The sequence below is a fragment of the Quercus robur genome, chromosome 7, assembly GCF_932294415.1.
Source record: "Quercus robur chromosome 7, dhQueRobu3.1, whole genome shotgun sequence".
Classification (NCBI taxonomy): domain Eukaryota; kingdom Viridiplantae; phylum Streptophyta; class Magnoliopsida; order Fagales; family Fagaceae; genus Quercus; species Quercus robur.
In genome coordinates this window covers 13648563-13653670 of record NC_065540.1, presented here as the reverse complement: position 1 = coordinate 13653670, position 5108 = coordinate 13648563, and the positions used below count along the sequence as shown (strand labels likewise).

Sequence of the window (5108 nt, the reverse complement as noted above, 5' to 3'; positions counted from 1 at the left end):
GTTTGGGCTGCGTTTTCGAAAACGCAGCTCTAGGTCCCCGCAAGGGCCTATGGCGTCGCCGCATAGGCTGTGTTTGTAAACGCAGCCATAAAAACGCAGCTATAGCCTATAGCTGCGTTTTTTATATGCTATAGCTGCGTTTTGCGAATGCGGCTATAGCCTGATTTTTTTGTAGTGAACATGCATGTAGAGAACTACAGATAGACTGACCAAAATGTTGGCTTGAAGTATATGTAGAAAGTAAAAGATTGCCTAATTAGGAACAATGAACTTCTCGAACACACGACAAGATCCACCCGATTGAACTTTTATGAATTATAAGTCCTGAACCACCAAGTACATCCTGTATGATTTCATGAGCTTCAATAAATTGGTACGTATCAACCATGTCATAACAAACTGTAGGTAAAAATATCTAGAGGTTCCAGAAGAAATAAACATTATCGACACCCACGGACATAAAACTACGGCATCACTGCGCCGTTTTTTGTGACTTTTGTTCAACACCATACTAAAAGGAAATTTCGCGGAAATTGCAGCTGCCTTGTACCCTTTCCTACACTACAGAAAAAAGACCGACTTCAAATTTAAAAAGGACTAAAATGATTTTTTTGAATAAAATTAAATGGTGTAATTTATATTTTGGCCTCTTTTGATTGTAATACAGAATTATGACTGAGTTACATATCTAGCTAAGTATAACTTTTCATTCATTTTAAAAATCATCGTTGCACAAAAGTTTTCATTTTTCTTAACACATAAATCAAATCTTGTTTTAACTATATTTACTATTCAATTTATAAACTCATAAACTCATGTTAAAATGTAAAAAATCTTGAAATCTTAAATATTTTATAAATAAACAGTAGTATCGATTTATGATCGTCTTAAAATTTTATAATCCAAATATATGCATTTTTCCTCATAATATTCATTCAATAAAAAAATATTAAATAGCATAACATTTTAAAAAATTACCTAACATGTAATTTTATATAAGAAAGAGCTTGTGTTCACAGTAAGCAGCGGACACGTGTTTAACGTGTCCCATGTACTAATGCTGAAGTAAATATACACCACAAAATCTTGCAAAAAAGATACTTTGCATGTCCGTTTGTCAGTTATGGAAGTTAAATGATATATGACAATAATCCGTACAGATTTCCGGATATGTATGAAATGAAAGACGAAGCTTCGTGGAAGCTCACTAACACATGACCCATGCAGATGAGTTAAAATATTTTGAACGTGGATGCTCAGGCTTGATGTTAATCTAGATTGGGATGGGACTAATATGTATCGAAGTGAGCTTTTTGGACTGAAGTAATAATGTGATATGAAGCAGCTATTATTGCACTCAGTATGTGGCTATCAGTCTCTCATCATAGACCCACACAAATTGGCAGATTCTTTTAATGAAAGAGAAAACAAATGCTATGTTTTCTTTTGCCTACAGAAATTTTTGACCCCATCCCACATGCCTTGATGACTCATATATGGCAGAGTTAAAATTATTGACACCCACGAAATATTATTTACCAACAGAAATATCATCGACCTAACAAGATGAATACCAACAAAATTGCACCGAGCATGTTTCATCAACTAGCATTTGCCACTAGGTGAACAGAATCCAATTCAAATACGAAACCAAAGAGTAACTGATGATGAAATGATATAGGTAAAAACTGAAGAAAAAATCAAAAATCAAAAATTTGGCCAACAGATCAATGAATATGAACATGTTTTTTTGGTTAAAAATTTTAAGAAAAAATCAGTTAGCTAGACTAAGGTTTTAAGACCTTAGGAATTTAAAAATGTAGTGCAGGACTCAATATACAAAATTTTTACTTTTACAAAGTCTAAGAGAGATTATGGTAAATAATCTTATCCCTAAAATTTTTGGAGTAGTTGATTTAGAAATAAGATATCAAACATATCAAAAAATATAGATTTAGCATCTCAAAACACTACTTTATTTATTTTCACACTTCATTTTATAATACACCAAATATCAAAGTTTTTTTTTACCACTTCATTAAAATATTATTTATTTTAATCAAGTGAGAGAGAAAGCATTGGAGAGAGGCATAGTACAAGAGAGAGTGAGAGAAAGAAAAAGAAAAACTAATAATAAAAAACTCTAGCAACTTGCTAGAGTAGAGTGTCAAAAATGACACTCCTACAGATGTCAAAAATTCTAAAAATAGCATATTTGATGTGGATAATATTTTAAAGGGATGAGAACTAAAATTAGGATTTAGTATTTTTCACATCTTCTAAGAATAACATGCTTGATGTGGATAATATTTTAAAGGGATGAGAACTAAAATTAGAATTTAGCATTTTTCACATCTTAAATGTGAATGCTCTAATGTTTTGAAAATACTGATTTCAAAATAAGGGGTTTTTCTTTTTTGGCTTAAAACATTAGGATGGGAGGAATTAAACATAAGTTCTAATATAAGGAATAACCAAACAGTGTCACTAAATTGTAAAGCTCTGGATCTTAACAAGAGATAAGGATACTAACATTATATAAGGCATATTTGATTACTTTAAAAGAGAATTGAGGAGCCCGAGATCCATGCATGGTAATAAACTAGCTAGCACATAGCTATAAGCCTACAACATAATTTTTGAAATACTTGGGGTTGATTTTCAAATTCAACAATGTGGAAACACAGATACACAAACAAAGTCTTATACCTAACTAAACTAACAGACTCCAAAAAGATTGGGTGGGGTTACGTGTATGAAATACACACACATATATATATGGTTGCTTTCATGGCAATTTAAAGTAAAATATAACACCAAAAACTCATCCAATACCTACCATAGTCGTAAGCACCAACCTTCAGAAACTAATAAACTTTGTGTTGCAGAAATTCATATCAACAAAGCAATTTGGAGTGGCAATTTATATACACTAAAAAAGCTTTTGCTTCATCTACTTTTACTGTGCAGAGAAACTTCTTTCTACCTTCCTTACCTTGGCACTTAGTAGCTTTAGAACACAGCCATTTGCTAGGGAAAAACAATGATGCTAATCTTCTAAGCAAAAATAGGTAATTAATTAATTCCTCTTACACTCTAACACGTGTCCTTGTTCCTTTTAAACAACATTGCATTGCATGGAATTCTTGTCCTTATCAATGTTTTCATTAGTCATGCTTTCGAGCATTTTAGGATAAGAAAGAATCACAAGATTTTTGCCACCGTAACCGTCTTAACTTTGCACAGTTGTACGGGGTTGAGAAGTTTCCACGAAGCTTCCTACTTCCTAGTACGGTGAGTTGTACCTTACATACCCTTCTACTATGTTTTAGTGTCAATTAAATTAATTAATGCAAAGCTTGCTCAAATTTCTATCACTGTCAAATGCTCAGTTTAGGCATCACAGATTCACACAACAAGAAAAGTGAAATTAAAATACAAACAATATATGCGTACGATACGTAAAACAGCATACTAGATCTAAAAGATTGTGGAAACTCTTTGATACCACATGATGTTTTTGTGTACAAAATTTAATACCCTGTCAACTTCAGAACTTGGAGAGTTAGCTAACAAAAATGGAATAGTTTTTGTGTGATTCACAAGTTTTTCTTTTTCTTTTTTGGCTGAATGATTCACAATTTTTTCTTGGTTCATTAATTACAAAACGAAGCATATCTTTGGTTGTCACAATCTTCTCATATGGAGAATAATATTAATTACTTCACTTGGTGAAACCTAGTATCAGCCTTTTTACAGTTTTTGGCTTTGTGTTCATTAATGCGACTATAGGTGTTTTTTGTTTACAGAAATTTAAATGTTCGAGAAATTATTCTGTAAAGCTGTGTACTACTTTTTTTTTTAATTATATAAACATGAATTTTATTTTATGTACGTGACTCGCATATAAAATTTTGTAAAAATTTTCAAGAAAAAAGAAGAAGGAGAAGAATAATTTGTTATAGTGAAAACTCAAACTCAATTATTTGAGATTTTTAACTGTTGACTTTGACTGACGGTCTTGTTGAAAAGAGTTTGACTGCTCCGTACTCAAATTTAGCATTACCCGAAAATAATATTTTATAGTTTTTTTTTACAGCTGACTTTGCTTTTCTTTTTTCTTTTTTCTTTTTTTTTTTCAAATCACATACCGTAGAGCACTCACAGCAGTGGTGCTATATAGGTATAATGCTATTTTTTAGTTCCAAATATCAAAAATCCTTCACACAGCAGAGGAGCTAAATCTAAAAAATTTAGCTCCTCAGCTACAGTGCACATCTAAAGATAGATGTGCACTGTAGCTCAAAGCTAAAAAAAAAAATATTTTTTTATTACACCCTCTCTCCTCTTTCTCATTAAAATATTCAATTCATTCTCTCTCTCTCTCTCTCTCTCTCTCCGGCTTCTCCTCTTTCCTCTTTCTTCCTCAAATTTTTTTTTCTCTCTAGCTCACCGGTCTCTCATCTCCCTCATCCCTCAGCTCGCCGGTCTCTCCAGCTCGCCGGTCTCTCCATCTCGCCGGTCTCCGTCATCCTCAGCTCGCCGGTCAATTTTTTTTCTCTCTAGCTCGCATCTCCCTCATCCCTCATCTCTCTAGCTCGACTGCCCAGCGCCGACCACTGCCCAGCGCCGACCAAAGCCCAGCCCAGCGCCGACCACTCCTCACACTGGGCTGGGCTGAGCTGAGCTTCGGTGGATTTTTTGTACTCGTGCTCATTCCTTTTGCGCTGACCGAAGCCCATTCCTTTTGTGCTCGTTGTGAAATTTTTTTTTTTTTTTTTTTTTTTTTTTGCTGTGGACTGCCGGTAGTGGTGGTGGTGGTGGTGGTGGATGTTTGTGCTGTGTGGTGGTGGTGGAGGATGTTTGTGCTATGGTGGTGTGCTGGGTTTGTCTCCGATTGAGGATTTGGGTTTTTTTTTTTTTTTTTTTTTTCTATTGTGTACTGGTGGTGGTGGTGGTGGTGGTGGTGGAGGATGTTTGTGCTGCGTGGTGGTGGTGGAGGATGTTTGTGCTATGGTGGTGTGCTGGGTTTGTCTCAGATTGAGGATTTGGGTTTTTTTTTTTTTTTTTTTTTTTTCTATTGTGTACTGGTGGTGGTGGTGGTGGTG

The 5108-nt window shown here is 34.3% G+C and overlaps 1 long non-coding RNA gene across 1 annotated transcript; it reads right to left on the bottom strand.

The window, feature by feature from the left end:
- Window positions 1-291: 291 nt before the first annotated feature.
- On the bottom strand, window positions 292-3151 carry LOC126692362 (uncharacterized). The gene is made up of 2 exons (XR_007645001.1): window positions 2840-3151; window positions 292-561 (listed from the first exon to the last, which is right to left on the bottom strand). It is a non-coding gene; the product is annotated as an uncharacterized LOC126692362 (long non-coding RNA).
- Window positions 3152-5108: the final 1957 nt, after the last annotated feature.